Raw genomic sequence first — 20,472 nt, 5'->3', positions numbered from 1 at the left:
CCAACTAAAAATCCAATTTGGTTGTTGGATATTCCCGACTCTTTTTCGATATCAACAGCCAAGCCTTCGATGCCATCGAAGGCTGTTCAATGCCATCGAACATGACTTGAAATTCTACTAGTTTGGGCTATCTTTTAAGTAGCACATTCGTACCTCTTCTAGCTTTCTTTATCATGTTTTTCTTGGTCTCCTAAGGTTAAGGGATGATTAAACTAATATTCCTATTAGGTCAAGATCATCTAGATGTTATATGGTTATTTTGGTCAGGGGTTAGGATCACCAAGGCATCTTTTTTACTTGTATGTGCTCCTTGATGCTTCTATTCTGCTTGTGTCTTCGGTCTTCACTTTCCAAAGGCTCAACTGACTACATGACACAATGGTGCACGTGATTGACAAACCAAGGTGCAAAAATGAGTGCACTAACAACCTCTGCACTTATAAAAGCATTCTCCTCCTTGAGACGATTTATTTCCTCTTCAAATCCATTGATACATTTCATATTCTCTCTCATTTGTTGCACTTCTTTGCCAAGGAACTCAAGTCTGTAGTAAAAAAAATAAAATAAAATTATGATGAATCTTGATTTCTTATTTTGAGTGCAAACCTTTCTGGCAAGTGTCTCAATTGAGGCAGTAAATTCAGCTTCAATTTTACTTACCGCACTCCCTTTCATTCCTACTTCCTCAACTTCTTCCTGTCTTTTTTCCCTTCTATCTCCCACTTCTGTTGCCTTCCTCTTCAACTTCTTCTTCTCAAACATCTTCAGTTCATTTTTCACTTCTACTTTGACTTCTCTTCTCTCTAGCTTCTTTTCTAGTAATATATCTTTTAAACATCTTCTTTATCACTGCTTGCGCCTGAAGAGCCTTGTCCTTTTTGTAGGTTTTAACAACCGCATTCTCTTCTTCTTCGACTGTTGGTTTAAGCTCCAGCAAGCACCACCTATAGGAACAATACTGATTTATTATTTATAAACATAATGCATTATTAAAAGACAATAATAATTGAATCACTCTTACTGACGTAGTCATGAAGATGACTGAGATTGAAGGATACCGGCCTACTCTGTAAGGATCCCAATTGAGAAATCTAGGAATCCTTACGGGGAGTCTTCTTGCAACCCACCCCTTATCACCAGTTAGCATAGACAATCACTCACATGCCCATATCTGTTTGAAGTCCATTATCATGCATTAGACAATTCGAACATTAATAAAATGTCTTTGAATTACCTCCTCGGTCAACAAGATGAGGATAAGGTCGAAGAAGAGGAAGCACTGTTGCCAACAGATACTATTATGGATGATATCTTTGATGAGTTAGAGACTGATGATGAGGCAGATCCTGACTTTCAACCGTCTCAATCCGAAGATCGCCTTCGCTCTCTAGAGGATAAGGTGGATGCTTTGAAAGTATCTTAGGACAATCTAGGTGAAAGCCATCGCTCTTCAATGAAATATATGCAAAAATATTTTCATCGCATAATGGAGGGCCTTCACCAGATTGACCCATCTATTCCACCGCCTTCTTCCTCTGGTTCCGATTAGTTTGCTTTGTTTTGATTTTGGGTTGTATAACTTTAAACTTTTGCTTAAGTTGGTTGTATAACTTGGATAATCTTTCTTAGATATTATCATGCTCTCTTTATGCTTATTTCGATTTTACTCTAAATCATGATGCTTAAGTTACCATTCTATTATTCATATGTCTCATATTCCTACTTTCCTTTGTCAATTTGTGACAAAAGGGGGGAGAGTTTGTGTATGGATGTGTATGGATATGATGATTGGAATTAATTGATTATATATTATTAGAATGGATATGTATGTACATACAGATATTCTACAGGTATTCAAGCATTGATTGAGGGGGAGTAAACTGAGCGCTCATATTGTGGGAGAGTATGTGATTTCAAGCAAAGCAGGAATGTTGAACTTGTGTGTGTGTTTTGTTATGTTTTGTCACGAATTTGACAAAGGAGGAGATTGTAAGTGCTGTGAAGTATAAATCATATTTATTTTTGTGAAAGTTCGATGGACAAAACAACTTTTGTTCAAGTTCAAGACATGAAGATGGAAAGTTCACCTTCAAGTGAATCAAGATGGAAAGTTCACCTTCAAGTTCAAAATATAAAGTTGGAAAGTGCAAGTTCAAGACATGAAGATGGTTACTTCAAAATCCAAAGTATTCAAGCTCTACTTCAATTCAAGTTAAAGATCAAGCTACATTTATAAGATTACTCCAAGTAGAAGATCGAATGAACAGAACTGAAGATCCAAGTACAAGTTACAAGGTATACACTTCAATGTTCAATGTTTTTAAGTATATTTGACCCTAGAAAGACCTTAGACTTAGGTTCTTTCGAATGCCAAACATAATTGAATTTCTATACTTTAATTAGGCTTAAGTTCGACTAGTTTAAGCCTTAGTTTGACTAGTCTAGGAAAAACTTCGACCATTCTAAGCTTTCAACTAAAAATCGGATAAAATTTGTTGATTTCTCGACTAGTCCAGAAAAGGGTTCGACCAGTCGTGGGTACACCCTCGACCAGTTGAAGGTGGCTCGACTCGAAGTCCAGCAAGGAATTTTGGACATCCTCGACTAATCGAAGGCATTGCTCGATCAGTCGAGCAGGCCACTCGACCCGTCAAAGAACAATTCTGATCCGATCCCGCCTGTTCTCACTACGAATCATATCATTCAAGGCACAAAAAGCCTTCACTCTGAGAGAGAAAAGTCCCCATCTTCTTCAAGCTATAGAACGACATTTTAAATTCTTTTTAATAGCTTTTTGTTTTGTAATTTCTAGATCTCTATTTTATGAATCATATGTTTTAAAGGAAGGTTTTGTTCTTTCTTTTGAGATCTAATAAATTCAAGCAAATAGCCTAGGTTTGAATTAAATTAAAATCTATTTAGAACCTAGAACCCTTCATTTTGGTTATTGGACATCAAACATTAAACATTCGTCAGCATCCGAAGTGGTTCTACGGGCTACATCATTCTGCGTCTTCTGAAGAAGATAAGCATATTCTTTTACATTTTTGGTTTATTTGAGATATCCAGGAAAAATCTCATTGTATTGGTTTTATCTGAGATAGCCAGAAAATCTCAGTGTGTGGGGTTTTGATTATGATAGCCTTTCTAAAATCACAACTATATAGGTTTTAAGGTGAACCTGAGAAAACCTTAATTATTAGTGAATGCCAATATCACGTGTGTTGTGATTATTGGGAGTGGAGTAGGTGTGGCTGTTTGAGGACAGTTGGTGTACACACCGAACCACTATAATTCCTAGTGTTTATGTGGTGAATAATTTATGGGATGTTTGTAAATCTTTATATACATGTGGTGAATGTGTGTAATAGATAGCTATATTTCCTTTTCTTTTTGTTTTAGTTTGTGATCTTGATCCTTACTAGTTTATGAAATCAGGTTGTCCTACTTAAAACCTTAGTTTTTGGTGTAAGGTTGTCCTATTGACACGGTTTGAATCAATTTCTAAATACTACTACAATTGAGATGCTAAGGGTCATGGTTTTCATCCACAATGGCTCGTGGTTGTCATACACAATGGATCATGGTTGTGATAAACGTTTGAACAATAGGATGTAATTGTTTACATGTACAATGGCTCGTGGTTGTCATACACAATGGGTCATGGTTGACAGAAGATTGAGAAGGGTTGAGGTTGTCATCTACAATGGGTCGTGGTTTTTATTTAGAAGGGGTCGAGGTTGTCAACCACAACCCATTATGCATGACAACCACGACCATTTTCAAGACTTTGTAAACCATGACCCATTGTTCATAATAACCACGACCCATTGTGCATGACAACCACAACCATTTTTAAGATTGGCATACACTCAGGAATGGATCGTGGTTGACAGGGCCACTATACCATGACAACCCATTATGCATGAAAACCTTGACCCTTTACAAGGTTGGCATCCACTGAGGGTCGAGGTTGACAGTGGACATTGGTTCGAGGTTTTCATCCACATTGGGTTGAGGTTGGCAAACACATTGGTTGGAGGTTTTCATCCACATTGGGTATTCTTTGGGTCTAGGTTAGTATACACTAAGGATTGAGGTTGACATCAACATGAGATCTTGTCCAAATATGAGATCTTGTCCACATGAGCTTGGTACCATGACCACATAATAACCACAACCCTTTTCAAAACTCTATTAACCGTGACCCATTATTCATAATAACCAACCCATTGTCCATGACAACTACGAACCTTTCAAGATTCTATCAACCACGACCCATTATTCATAATAACCACGACCCATTGTGCATGATAACTATGACCCTTTGTACATGACAAGCACAACCCATTGTGCATGCCAACCACGACCCATGGTGCATGACAACCTCAACCAATTCTGCATGACAACCTCGAACCTTTATAAGGTTGGCATCCATTGAGGGTCGGGGTTGGCATATAAATTGGTTTAAGGATTTTCATCCACATGAGGTCGAGTTGACAAACACATTGGTTGGAGGTTTTCATCCACATTGGGTTTCTTTGGGTCTAGGTTAGTATACACTATAGATCGAGGTTGACATCCACATGAGATCTGTCCAAATATGAGATCTTGTCCACATGAGGTTGGTACCACAACCCAATAATAACCACGGCCATTTTTAAGACTCTCTCAATCATGACCTATTGTTCATAATAACCACGACCCATTATGTATGACAACCACGACCCTTTTCAAGTATCTGTTAACCACAACCTATTGTTCGACATCCACTGAGGGTCAAGGTTGGCATACAAATTGGTTTGAGGTTTTCATCCACATTGCGTTGAGGTTGGCAAACACATTGGTTTGAGGTTTTCGTCCATATTAGGTCGCATTGGGTCTAGGTTGGTATACACTAAATATGAGATCTTGTCCAAACATGAGATCTTGTCCAAATATGAGATCTTGTCCACACACTGAGGATCAAGGTTGACATCCACTGTAAGAATACCTCAACCTCGACCATCCATATATGAGATCTTGTCCACATACCTTCGTTTGCCATTTCTACGGAAGCTAGAAGATTCTAGAGTTGGAAAGACAAAGATAAAGATAATCACGGTGAGGAGCAATGGAGGGTCCCAGAGAAGAAGCTTCAAATGCTAGTGGTAGTGTTGGGGTTTGTTTTGGGGCCATGCAGTCGTTTTGGCCTTATGTACATACCTTCATACGATGTCTCTAGGTCCCATCTTGGGCTTTTGGTCTAATCCACTCCGTCCATTCTCTTCATAAATTTTAAGAAGGCAAATGTCCAAAGAATGATCAAAATCTTCAAATCTGATGCATCACAACATAACAAGGCAGTAAGTATTATATAAGCAAAACATTGGTCCTTTTTCCTCACTGTGGGACACTGATAGCTCGATACGGTGTAAAGGTTACACAGTTTTAAGGAAATCATAAGCCTTGGATATTGTTAATGGATTAGATCTAATTTTTGATGAGCCCAGTGATCAAAATGATAGGATTGACCTTTAGTTATATGGCATCGGGAATCGTGAATCTTTCTGGCTTCTCAATATGCCATGAGACTAACCTCGCAAACGCATGTGCATGGGGGCCGTGGCCACGGCGTGGTGCGGTTGTCTTTGATTCGGTCACAGTCGTGGTTGGGGCAAGGTGAGCGGCAACGCAATGCGTTGTGATGTGATGTGTCTTTGATTTAGCCTATTTTATTTTTCTTTACATGAGTGGAGTGAAGTGCATGTTCATGTGGACAAAGAGCTGCCATGCACTCACAATAATAAATGAGCTAACATATATCGACACATCATTAATGTATATATATAGTCTATATATATATATATATATATATATATATATATATATATATATATATATATATATATATATATAGGCCAGGTATGGGCCATCCCTTCATGGTCTTTCAGTCCAACTTTCAGCCACATCCAAAACTCAGGTGGGCCCCACCAAGTGCTTTTATGTGTTTTAGGCATGTCTTCACGTGGTTTTAGATGGTATGGCCCACCTGAGTACCTTATACGGCTGATTTTGGGGATATCCCAGTGTTGATGCTCGACAAACGTCACGGTGAGATCCACACAACTCAACCTTATGGAAACTTCCCATGAGGTCGAGCTGTGTGGCACTCACCGTGATGCATGTGTTACACTAGAACAAGGACCTTGCAAGTTGAAACATTTTAGATACGGGTGCTCCAACTCAGTACAAGAACACGGTGTTTTCCTCAATCACAATTGAGGTTAATTAGATGCATATCTTCTTTGTTAAGATATGCTCTAATATAACGTAAAACAATCACTTTCTCTAATAAAAAATTGAGCCATTAGAAAATGGTGTAACAATGTATATAAAAGAACTTTAACAAAAATTAAAAACTGAAAAGAGATCTGAAATTGTCATATAACATAGAGGTAAATGCAATTAGCCCTTCTAAAGCACAATAATTGAAGAATAACATTACAAGCTCTATGAGATATGTCATCTAATGCCTTTGAGAGATGAAAATGAAAGCGCACAAGGTGTTCCCGTTGTAACGCCTTGGTGGGTGTTATCCTTGCCATGGAGCCCACCTTGATGATTTTTTCTTGCACCCCCTTTAGGTTTTTAATGGTGGAATGCCAATCACCGTTGTTTCTTGTGGTGTGGTCCACCTGAGATTTGGATCTCCTTGATTTTTGGGAACACATCTTAAAATGGGCTGTAGAAATGGATGAACGGTGTTGATATACAGTATTACCCAGCTAACACCTAATCTGCTCCCTCATGGTGTGCACACACCTTGGTGGTGGTGTGTCGTGGCAAAGTTCTATTGGCCCCTCATATCCAAACTATTTTTTGAGTTCATATCAGTGCATGATCCCAAAAAAAAAATGAATCCAAACCTCAAGTGGACCACATCTCAGAAAACAGTGGAGATTAAAAGCCAACCACTGAAAAATTCTCATGGGCAATTGAAATTTAAGATCAGGCTGATGTTAGTGTTTTCGCTTCATCCATGTATATTTGACCAAATGAATATAGGTTGGAAGGAAAATAAACTTTATGGTGGACCCTAGAAAGGCTTCAACAGTGGGTGTCAATATTTGACCCTCAACATGGTCCACTTGAGTTTTGGATCCAACTCATTCTTTTGGCTCATGCCCTACCGTGGTGATGTGGATATAACAAATACATCATGGCAGGCTCAACTTAGATGGTGCATGGTGGGCTACATAAGTACTTCCTAAAAATATCTTGTTAGTTGGATGGTAGCCACCTCTAACTCTTAAAATTTCAAACATTAAGTGACGAGTGTTGTATAATTTATTTCTGATTGGTGCGGTCCACTAAGAACTGGATCAAACCAAAACAAGTGCCTTGCAAGTTGCAACAGTTTAGATTGCAAGTTGCAACATTTTAGATAGGGTGTTCCGATTTAGTACAAGAATAAGGTGTTTTAACCCCTCAATCACAATTGAGGTTAATTAGAGGCACATCTTCTTTGTTAGGATTTGAAGACTTGACCCTCCACTCTGATATCATGTAAAACAATCTCTTTCTCTAAAAATCAGCCATCAGAAAATGGTGTAGCTATGTATATAAAAGGACTTTAACAAAAATTAAAAACAGAAAGGAGATCTGAAATTGTCATATAACATAGAGTTAAATGCGTTTGGCCCTTCTAAAACACAATAATTAAAGAACAACCTTGTAAGTAAAATCTACATGAAAAATTCTTTTTCGTTTTCTTTTCCTTCCAAACAATAATTTTGGCAATGAAATAAAAATCAAGAAATTTTTCTTGAAAAACAATAAAGAGAAACAGTTTTCATTTGTTTTTTAGAAATGACATTTTCCTGGAAACACCATTTTCTCTATAATAATAAAAAAATTCCACAAATTCAAACAGGGTATAAAGGAAGCTGCTGGTTACTTTCTTTTGAGTACTACAGGGAGGGCACATTGTTTACTTGACTTTCTGTCCTTTACATGAAAGGATGAATGAAAATACCAGGAGATTTTTTATAAAAAAAAATGAAAAAATACAAAAAAAACAACTACCTACTTATAATAAAATTTACCTTCACGGTACCTTTCTAAAATGGTTTTCATGTTTAAAGGAACTTGGCAAGCAAAGAATGGTGGTTCAGATAGGAACCACCGTGATGTTTATGTGAACTCCACCTCAACTAACAAGTGCATCACCCCAAGTTAGGCCCAGGGCTCAGAAATTGGTCCCAATCGACTCAGGTGGACTATACATTGGAAATTGCAGACAGAGCAAGGCTTAGTATCCAAACTGTTTCCTTTGGTGTGGCTCATCTGAATCACAAATAAACTTAATTTTTGAGCCCCATTCCTAATTTTGGTGTGGCATCTAATAGTTGGAGTAGATTTCATATAATCATCATAGTGGCGGCCGTGTAAAAATAAACGGCGGACATCTCTCTCGCAATTCCCTTAAAAAGTAATCCAGAACTGTAACCTTGCCAGACCCACAGCAGCTGGGATATGAAAATATCTTGCTGGTTGTATGACACCACACCTTTGAATCTTGAATTGCTGCCAAGATAATCTGTACTTCAATTTACATCCCCATTTCCTTCTTCTGATGGATGAATTAGATTTCATGCCTTGGTGACATGCTGGCACATGGGCTGTCTTATATGATGCATGTGGCATAACAAAAGCTCTTTTAAAAGAACCAGTGACGGTGTAGAGGCACAGACCAAGATAAATATTCATGTAATATTAGTTAAAGACTTCTTTGGATGTACAATTGAAATAATTTGAGATTGAATAAAGAGTAAGTGAATGATCACAATCATTTTCTAATCTGTTGTGCTCTATTAAAAGGATTAGAGGAATATGTACCAAATGACTCTAATACCCTCTATCAGGTACAAGGAAACTAGACAAGAAGAATTGGACCATCGCAGTGCATGTATGGCATCTAAACTGAACAGAGGATGCTCCACCATAAAAATTGGAGACTTAGAAGATCAAACTAATCTAATCATTAAGTAGGCCACAACATAAGCCTTCAAATTCGCATGCTGGCATGATTTTTGGGGCATCTCATTTTCTTGGAGTGAGATGGATCCTTTGATTATAATCGTAGTGGAAACTTGGTATTTTGAAGAATCCAATTCCCCAGAAACCTTATAAGGTTAGATTTCTAACAATGATATAAACATGGATGGTTAAGATCTTACCTTGGTGAGGTTACAATCGCATGAATAGATTTCTATGATAAAGAGGTCTCTCCCGGTTCTATTGTAGGTGAATTGAGCCGAGTGAGCACTGTCAAATCCTTTGGTAGGAGTGGAGAATGATGCAAGCCATCTACACAGGTGGACCACACCACACTTATGATGAAGAAGAACAGGAAAGAAGAAGACAATAGAGAAGGAATTCTCTCTCTTTTGTACTCTTCTCTCCACAGGTGGAAATGCCCAGGAAGTGAAAAATGCTGGTGATGTGAAATGGAAAATGACGAAACTGTGGCTTATATTCTACTTCCATGAAGTGCGAGAAAAGGAGTCAAGAGATAATGATGAATAAAGCACAAGCACATGAAAAGCAACAAGATAATGTTGTCGTCTTCGTAACATCAATACAGTGGGCCAATTTCCTTGATAATGAAGGATGTTGACTGACTTTTAACTGCTCATATTTCAGTAGGAAGGGAAGTTCTCACTCGATGACATATTCATCCAATCTCCACCGTAGACATGTACGGTGATCATGATTGCAAATGGTCACTTAATAGGACCCATATGGTTAGGTTTTTGTGCCATGCGTTTGGTGATGGGACATTTTGAGGTACCACCATAGACATGTATGCTTCAGCCCAAAAGCCTCATTGATCAAACAATCCAATATGCAACCTCTCTTCAACATAAATGAGTTAGACCATTTAGTATAGATGCATGACATAAATCTCAAGGTTTATATAAACGGAATAACTGGTCTGTTTTGGTTGGAGATCATCCAGGGCATAATCAGGATCATGCCCTCATGCCAATTCAGGTGGACCGCATATCTTCATGTCAGATTCTGCACAAGAATTCAGCGTTTAAACCCTTTAATCACAATAATACAAAGTTTCAGAAGGAAAAAAAAAAAAACACACTAAAATGATCTATATGTGATTAATCCAGGAAAACGCCTCCACATGTACAAATATGAAGTGGAGGGCATGGGGCCCACCAAAATTGGGATTTATGGCTTAATCCCAAATCCTGATATTGGATCATCTAAATTCACTTTACCTGTTATCTTGGCAAGAGAGATATCCAACCAAAAAGTAAATACAATGGTAGATGGATTCTTTTTTACCTTAGTGGACATAAAATCAAGCCATTTGATTACTTACAATAAGCATAACAGTTACTAGTAAGACTTGGGTGGCCACTTAATTTGCATTCTGAAATAAATACAACCTCCCTTTGTTCCTCTACTCAGACAAACTTTCGCCTATGCAATAAAAGGATAGAGCTACAAATGGTCCCTTACGCTTAAGTAGGTCCATGTGGCTTTTGAGTGGATCATCTGATCCGTCAATCTCATTAACCCTATCATTGATGGGCAACTGTATAAATATCAGATTAATTGGATGATCTTATCTGTCCAAGTAACAGCCTTCAAACGAATGGATAATGATAAAAATCAGCCTAAAGTTCACATTCAACAGGGATTATCAGATAGCTAGGACTCTCCCATCAGTGTGTTTTTTGGTGTAATTGGATGAGTGGTCTTGATCATCTTAATCATGCAACCAAGTTGGCTTCATCCATGAATGAACTGAGCAACAAGTGGTAGGCCAACAATTGCGGCAAAGATGGTATCTACTTTAATTTGCATCTCCATATCCCTCCATGCTGGTTCAAGCTCTCAGAGAAATAGAGAATTCAGGTTCCCTGACATTATTTAAACAAAAGCAGAGAGATGCTTCTGCCATCTTTTCTCAGTGTGTGGAAATGCCAAACAAAAGAAAATGATGATAATGCGGAATGGAAAATAATGAAAAATAATAAAACTGTAGTCCTATATGCTATTTTCCATTAAGTGGGAGAAAAATAAGTCAAAAGAGAATGACAAAGAAAGAAAAGAAAGAATAAAGAAAGCATGTGGTGGGCTTCCTTGATAATGCAGGACAGCCTTCAAATCTCCAACATAGACATGCATTGTTCCACTTTTGGAAGACCTTATGTTGTATCACCTGATCTTGATTTTTCATATATAATGTAATTAATGTATCTCCTTTGTAAAGGATTTCTCCATAATGGCCAGGGACAGTTGCTCCGGGAGTGGTCGAATGAGGTGTGATTGCAACTAGTCACTTGATGGGGCCATCTGGTTAGGTTTTTATGCCATAAGTTCAGTTATAGGACACAATTCAAGGTACCACCAGTGACATGCATGCTTCATCTCATGTGCCTTGCCATTGATGGGACATAGCCCAAAAGCCTCAATGATCAAACAATCCTAACACTCTGATCTGCACCCTCCCTTCAACATAAATGGGTAATCATATTCCTTTTCGATCTCCTTGCGAATACCTTACAACAAACTACATATGTTCAAAGGGAAAGAAAAGGATTACATACAAGTAAAATCACATACAAGATTAGAATCCTTTATTATTGCCTACATATGTTCCAATGTAGGCACCTTTAATAGATTCTTCACCATGTAATAATTTACTTTTAATAATTTACTATTTTCCATCAAGAGGGAGAAAAAGGAATCACCAGTGGAGGATAGAAAGCAAAAGGAAAGCATAAAGAAATTATGGGGTAGGCCACCTTCCTTGATAATGCTAGATACTTTTAGGAAAGGAAGCTCTCGTTCGAGAACGCCTCAAATTGTGTTCACCTCAAATCTCCACCATAGACATGTATGGTGATTGTGATTGCAACTGGTCACTTGATGGGGGCCATCTGGTTAGGTTTTCCCTAGGTTTGGTGATGGGACACAGTTCAAGGTATCACCATTGGCATGTTTGCTTCATCTCATGTGCGCTGCCAGGGATGGGCCAGAAACCAAAAGCCTCAATGATCAAACAATCCTAACAATCCTATCTGCAGCCTCTCTTCAACATAAACATGTAATCATATTCTTATTTCTAATGCAGAACTGCAGACAACAACCTATCAGATGGTTAGAAACGTCTGATACCACATACATAAAACAATGGTCCACAGAAACCTGTAACAATTTAAACATTGTATAAATGGAACAAATGGTCTGTTTGGGTAAGTGATCATCTGGGGCACAATCAGGATCTTGCCCTGATGGCAATTCTGGTGGCCCCCTATCTCCATGTCAGATTCCGCACAAGAGAGAAGCGTTTAAACCCCTAAATCAAAACTCTACTAAATTCTAGGAAAGAAAAACAAATTATCTATGGTTGTGATTAAGCCAGGAAAATGCTGCTTCACATGTCCGAATCTGACATGAAGGGCATTGGGGCTGCCAAAATTGGGCTTAAGGCTTAATCCTTAATCCTGATTTCGTGGGATCCTGTAAATTCTTGAAACCGGTTATTTTGCGATGGCCCACCAAACTTAGTATTCCTGCCCCAGCCGTTTGGCATTGGCAAATTCTGAGAAAACAGAGAGATACCAAACAACACAGTAAATGCAGATAGATTCCTTGAACATATAAGTATTGCACGAAAAAAATTCCATTTGATTACTTGTATGAAGCATGACAATTAATACAAGAGAGACATGGGTAGCTTTTTAATATGGGTGCTGAAGTAAATACAACCGCATGGCTCATAAGTGGATCACCTGATCCATTAATCTCATGAACTCTATGGCTGATGGGTGACTGTATAACAATGACATCAATTGGATGATCCTATCCATCCTGGTAACAGCCTTCAAACGAACTGGTAATGATATAATCGGCCTAAAGTCCACATTCAACAGAAAATATTGGATATTTTGGATTCTCATATCAGCATGTTTTCTGAGGTGAGTGGATGGGTGGTCTTGATCATCTAATCATGCAACCAAGTGGGCTCCATCCATGAATGGACTGAGCAACATGTGGTAGGCCATCAATTGCAATGAAGGTAGTGACTACTTTAATTTGCATTTCCATTTCCAACCATGATTATTTGAATTCTTAGAGTAGAGAATTCAAGTTCCCAACATTGTAGAAATGCTTCTGCCATCTTTTCATGGTACTGTGGAAATGACCAAGAACTGAATATGGTGATAATGTGGAATGGAAAATAATGAAACTGTGACCTATATGCTATTTTCCATCAAGTGGGAGAAAAAGGAATCACCAGTGGTGGACAAATAAAGCGAAAGGAAAGCATAAAGAAATCATGGGGTGGGCCACATTCCTTGATCATGCAGGATACTTATAGGAAAGGAACCTCTCCCTTGAGGACACTTCAAATTGTGTTCACTCTAATCTCAAATCATCATATAACAATTTAATAAATCATTAGGTGGGCCGCTTTTTTTCATCATCATCACCAGGTAGGCCACACCATCGGAATAAATGGATAGACAACAGTTCCACTCAACATATAAGAGTGGCCCATGTAGTGATCTGGGCGGGGGCTATGGTTTTTCATAGTACTGATTTCATTGACAAGTGGCATGTTGGCAATAAAGATGTTGTAGACTTGTAGTACAAGTGGTGGTAAGGTTGCTGGTAGGTGATCAATTCTCAATCATCCTCCCTGCAATATTCAATAAGATGTGATGATCAAAACCAAAGTTTCTTATATGAGAATGCGAGAAGCATTCAAACGTGTACAAAACATATCGGCAGATAAAAAAGGGTTAAAAATAAAGAAAAAGGATTAGAGAAGGTCACATAAGTTTGGCTACCATCTTGTTCTGTGAATGGGTTGATTGGATCTAACTACCCTCTGTTGTATGACAATCAGATGTGCTTACAGTCAGTTTTCTGTTTCTGTGTATACCCCCTCTCCACTACCCTTCATCACGTGCAAAGACACTAAAGAACAACTGGACCCGCTGTGATGTATGTATGGCATCCAATTAGACACATGGCCCACACCATAAAAGCAATAGACAACACCCAAAACCCTCCAAATTCATGTTGTAGCCCACCAGCTGGTTGGATGGGCCTTTTTTTAATATATTTTTAGTCCATTTTCACGGTGGGGTGATCCAGTTGGGCAAGATAGTTGGCATACAACCATGCTCATCAATGATCAGGTGCCTATGATATAAGGGTATGACGGTCATTTTCTGAATGATAAACGTTCTAATTGAAGTTGGTTTCTTGCCTTTGGGAATCTGCAATGGATCCATGAAACAGAGGTGAAGTATCTACTAAAATTAAAAACAAAGGATAAATATCTCTAGTTGTCATATAACCAAGGAAAGGATGATGCAATTAACCATTTTTAAATTCTATCATGATAATAGTGATGATGATGGTGATTTGAAATTCAAGATCCATGGACAACATCATCGCATTCTTTCCAATATGTTTAAACAAGATATTAATGGATGCAAAGGAGGAGAAAACAATCCATAGGAAGAGCCATACCACGAACAAAATAAGCAGTGAAAAATGCTCTCATTCGACTAGGATTTTAAAGAAACCGTCCCTTGCTCTTCATAATTTAAAGAACATTGTATCGAAAGTCCAACCATCCTTTTCGTAAGGGCCTGTAACCAACCCTTCCAAGCCTACGTAGGTTTACTGTCTCAAATGGAACCAATTTAGAGAACTTGTGGTGCTTTTACATAGAACATCCTAGATATTTCCGTACGCATTTTAATTCAAAACAATGAACTTGGACTTCATCGTTGGCGCACTCATGCTGAGTGTGCATGTAATGTTGTGTAATTGATACCACACCACACACTCAGTGACACATGGTCATCAATTAGAACATGCATGCATGCATTTTAGGTACGATGTAATACAAAATACATTTCATTGTACAAATATTGTATCTCTACAGCTAATGTACGAGTATTAGCCACTTTGTGCTCAGAACAACCATACAATATTAAGATTTACACAATGAATAAATGGATACTTGTATTAAGATTTGCACAATGAATCATGCTGAGTGTACTCGTAATGTCGTATAATTGATACCACACCACGCACTCAGTGACACGTGGTCATCAATTAGAACATGCATGCATGCATTTTAGGTATGATTTAATACAAAATACATTTCATTGTACAAATATTGTATCTCTACAGCTAATGTACGAGTATTAGCCACTTTGTGCTCAGAACAACCATGCAATATTAAGATTTGCACAATGAATCAATGGACACTTGGCAAAAACTCCTCAATAAGATTGCGCTAAAATAGAAAAAGAAAACTTGAAAGGCAAAGGTGTTGAGTTGGCGGACAACCCTAGGTTGAAGCCATGAGACAAATATCGGCAAGATTTTGACTACTGCAAAAGAAAAACTAAGGTTACATTTAGTTACATTTTAACAATATCTCATGATGTTATGCACCCAAAAAAAATAAAAATCGTGAAATGAAATTTCGGGATATTTGATGCGATCAAATGCCACCCAAAGGGCCTGTTTGGATACTACCAAATAATTTACTTTTTCTACTTAACAACAGTAGATATGTAACTTATTTCAGATAAGTAAGTTTGGTTTATGGTTAGTTATAAATAACTTTTTTTTACTTAAAATTACTTAATCGTTTTAGTTAATGTTTTTATAGCTTTTCTACTTTTCATAAGTTGCTAAAAAGAGGCATCAAGAGAGACAAAAGCGAGGAGAAGTTGATAAGTATGTTGTTTACCAAATATACTTATCTGCTAAATAAGTAGAAACTAAGATAAGCTACTTCAGGCATAAGCAACTTAAAGAACTTACGATCCAAACACCCCCTAAATGATATTAATGTGCTACCATGGGGGAATTGAACCCATGGCCTCAGCCATGGAAGTACTTACATTCTCTATCTTTTATTATGCTATTTTCAAGTGTGGTAAATATTAATTCCTATGCTTAACATCTTTAATTTATTAGGTTTTGCAAGCGTCCCAAACCTCTTAAACAGAATGCAGGGAACCTATTGTAAATTTGAAACATTCATTCATTCATACAACTAGGAGCAAGCCACAGTGCAACAATCACACTGGTCAAATGACTCTAACCCTTCGAATGGGGCCAATTTGTTAACAACCATCCATTATTTACAAGCCGTAAATTTCATGGTTAAAATCATCAAATCAAAATGTTACCTTGTAATCATAAGAAATACAATGTGGGATTTATCTACTGGATGTGTCAAGATGATGATTGGACCTATTTTGTTTCTCTGGTCAATCTTAACTGTCCATTTTCATACTATTGTTCGGAAGCTTAGGATCAAACGATTGACATGATTTTTGCCCCATGGCTTGATCAGAATTGTATGCACGGATGAACAATTTAGATGGACATTAGGTCACCTCGTGTGGCATTTAAAAGGTTTGGAGACGAGTATGGTGGACTCCTGATGCAGGGAAGGACGTGATGAGGTTGATCACCATCTTCCTCAGGGGTAACTACTCCGTATCCACGGAGCACTCTGAACTACTCTGAATCCACGAAGCTCTTTGGACTCCTCACAGAGCTTCCTCGAATTTACGAGGGATAAAAATAGAAATAATTTCTAATAAATTGATTGATGATAAATAAATAAATAAATAAAATACAATATCCTTTAAATAATGAGCACAAACCTAGGACGGAGTTTTAGACTCAAACTCCCTAAAAACATGACTACTATAAATAGTAAACTTATTATTTATAAACGGTCATGATTCCTACTAGATTTCATAGTTTTCGCCATAAATTGTAAGTGTCCAATTTGGACTAACCACGTTATTCTCCTAATTTTTCTAAGCCTTTTTCATGTTGTGCACGACTCCTAAAACTCAAAGGATCAAAAGTTATGATCGAACTAAAACTTATACTATTATAGTAAAAACAAAAATTAAATGGACCTTTGACCGTCAATCTGATTGAATCTCGCAAGTCCTGTGAGGGCAACCCGGTGTAACCAGGTTGGTTGGCTAAAGTAGCTTCTCCTACCTCAAAATCATAAATGATATGTCAAAAAACTCAGTCCAGTTTGAGAGATACGATTGTTTTAAGGTTATGACAGTCCTGATTACTTCCGCCTCCAATTGGGCCTTCTCTGGTCCATATTTGCCATGAAAGTGTCCGTGACCCGCTCTACATCAGTCCCCTCCACTTCAAAAGAACATGACCACGAGTTCTCGTCCAGCTTCGGTTCACGATACTCGGTCAGGTCCGTAATGTTGAAAGTACGCGAGATCTCCATGTCATCCAGAAGATCAACAATGTAAGCGTTGTCATTGATCGTTCGGAGTATCGGTGCCAGTCGAATCTTTTTGTTCTTCAACTTGTTGTAAGTCCCGGTCGGAAATCTCTCATTGCGTAGATGGACCATAATATGATCACTCACCTCAAACACCTTTTGCCATCAATGCTTGTCGGCTTGTTCCTTGTACTGCTAGCGCCGCTTATGAATGACAAGCAGATGCTGCACCACATACGAACAGAAAAAGTGGACAGCTAAAAAGGACACTCCAAGTTCCTTTTAAACTGCCCATCATTTTCACTGACAGCCCCAATTTTTGGATGAGGCCATCTAAATGATGGGCCCCACCTGATACACGGCTTGTATCTTCTGTATACATGCCATTAGACATGCATGTGGAAGGGGTGGGAGTGGGGCTAGCAAGTCTGTAAGGAATTCATCAAATAATAAAACAGAGGTAGCAATAGCTACACCAAGGATTAATATCTCAATTTACTTGACTTCGAAGAACCATGTGCATACTTTACTAGTGCCTAGGTCCGACAAGCCTTCAAGGCCTTCTGCGTTTGACTTTGAGAGAGAGAAGTTTGAGGTGTCAATCTCCCTAGGGCGTGTTTGGATATATGATTAATCCAAGGGAAAAATATGGGGAAAGAAAAACAGATTTTTCCCATGCAAAACTGTTGAAAAATGAATTCCATACTTGGGGGTCCGGTTTGAATAGTAAGTGGAAACTTAATATTTATTAGACAACAACACCGTAGTTTCTTATGCCAGAAAATCATAACCATGAATGTGTAATAATTACTTTGTGGAATCCATGCATCCAAACAGCCTAGATGTCTTTTCAGTAAACATAATTTCCATTTCCGCACAGATTCTGCATATACAAATACACCCTTCAGGAGATGGACAAAATAGGCGCTAAAATGCCGATTCAGCAAAACCAAATCTGATTTTATTTATTTATTTATTTATTTTTGTCTTTTAAATGATCGAAAAAGCAGGCTTGAAACCTCCTATTTCGCAAAACACCCTTTCGAGGAAGTGCATTCAAAAGGGCCCTAAGAAATCTTGCTGCCTGTATTGATGATGGGGGATGTGTGTGCCAGCTCATGGTGCAACACTGTGAGCACACAATCTTTTCCTTTTTTTCTAAACATTATTAGTTTTGTCATCATCGTTGTTGTTTCAGTCAGTTTAGGATCATCATTATTGAAGAGAAAAACACTCCTGAGCTCAAACAGAAGTATCAGTGAAATCAAAGCATAATCTTTGGATAATGCAGGACAGAAATCACACCTTTGCATAGATGGCATATTCAAATTCTGCCTTCGGATTTGCTAAAACCCATATGCGTGTAGAGTGCAGTCCATCATGTGCCAATACGGCGACCGTTAATGGGATCTAAGCTTTCCATGAGGTGGGCTACACTGATTAGGTATTTTAACTATAATGCAGTCTCTAAAAACATAAATTCATGGAAAATCAAATAAATACTCAAAGAACAATCTTTCCACAGAGCAAGGCAGTGACATTCCATCAATTATGATTTCCATTAATTTTAGAACACCGGTCCAAAAAGACATGATGGGTTGAAACCATGAATTCTGATGAAGGTAACTGATGCAGAAACCCCTTCCCTTAGGATGAATGCCCAAGAAATGCTGGAAATTCCAACTACTCCATGCCAGTCAAACTCTTCATGTCTATTAACTGGAAAATAATTCAAATATTGTTGCTCCCAAGAAAAGATGAGGAGAGGCCTGTATGGGGATTTGCTAAAACTCATATGCATGCAGAGTGCGGTCCATCATGTGCCAGTACAGCAACCGTTAATGGGATCTAAGCTTTCCATGAGGTGAGCTTTTCACTCCTAGGTGGGCCAGAATGTACAAAAAATGGACAACTAAAACATTTTTTTCTAGCCGTACATCTTTTGACACCGTGACCCACTTGAGGAGTGAATTCAGAATTTTAGGCCAGAAATAGAAACAGTATAGCCTAGCCCACCTGATAGAAAGCTCGGATCTCTCACATGGTTCCATATTGGCATGTACTTGGATCTTGAAATGCACAGCTCTATGCAATGTGGATTACCAATCCTCTGGCTCAATGGACTTTTTTTCTTGTACACTGGCCCACCTGAGGAGTTGATGTAGGACATGGCACAAATACATTCTTGGCATGGTTGGACCAAAAGAAGGTGAACCATAAATTGGCCATAACTTTTGATCTCGGTATCACTACGAAACGCACTACCTATCAATATTTATCATAATGGGTCATCTAGGTTCAACCAACCCACAAAGTGGGTCGCGTCAATCTGTTTCACAAGAAAACGCACGCTTCCAGCTCAAAAACAGGATTTTAGGAAAAAATTTACTTTTTTTAGTAATTTTGATTTTCGTAGTATTTTCTTTTTTCCTTTTAGAGTTTTAGATTTCCATCTTTGTTTAGAAATTATTTGTAATTATGCTAGGACTCTTCTAGCAAAAGTTTTTCTAGAATCTTTTTTTTTTTTAAGAAATTAGGCTTTAGAAGTGTTTTGTTAGAATTAAGACTTTTACTAGGGTTAGAATTTTGCTACTTTTGATAATTACAAATTTTTATTTATTTTTTATTTATTAATGGTGTAATTCAGAAAATTAGACATTATTCAATAATATAAATAAATAAATAAAACTTGAGTTTTATCTCCCTTTTTTCCTTGTAGATTTGAAAAAATACCTTGTGGATTCAAGGTTTTGATCACTTGAGGAAGACAACAATCTACCTCATCTTCCCTCTCCACGCTCTCCCCTGCATCAATTGGTATCAGAGAAAGGCTTTTTCCTCAATTCAATGGCATCTAATAATGGTTCGAGCAACAATCTCATGGACAATGCTCCAGGGAACAACCCTATGACAGTAGCGCGTTTGAAGCTTTTCAGCGGGAAAATTGGCGAGCCATGCAAGGATTGTATGCAACAATCGACCGTTTGACTAGAGCTTTAGGACAGACTCATGTTTGTAATGATGAGTAACATGAAATTGGCAGATCATCATGTTCATGGTGCGACATCAGTGATGAATTGCAGGCCACCATGTGATAGTGGTGAATTACAGGCAACCACTCTGGTCGTGAGGAAGTTGTTTTA

General features: G+C 38.0%; 1 pseudogene; it reads left to right on the top strand.

The window, feature by feature from the left end:
* The first annotated feature begins 1,219 nt into the window (after nucleotides 1–1,219).
* Nucleotides 1,220–20,472, top strand: part of LOC131226851 (5-methyltetrahydropteroyltriglutamate--homocysteine methyltransferase 1-like) — a 47,254-nt pseudogene continuing 28,001 nt past the window's right edge.

The sequence above is a fragment of the Magnolia sinica genome, chromosome 15 (genome assembly GCF_029962835.1).
Source record: "Magnolia sinica isolate HGM2019 chromosome 15, MsV1, whole genome shotgun sequence".
Classification (NCBI taxonomy): domain Eukaryota; kingdom Viridiplantae; phylum Streptophyta; class Magnoliopsida; order Magnoliales; family Magnoliaceae; genus Magnolia; species Magnolia sinica.
This window is presented reverse-complemented; position numbering and strand designations above follow the sequence as displayed.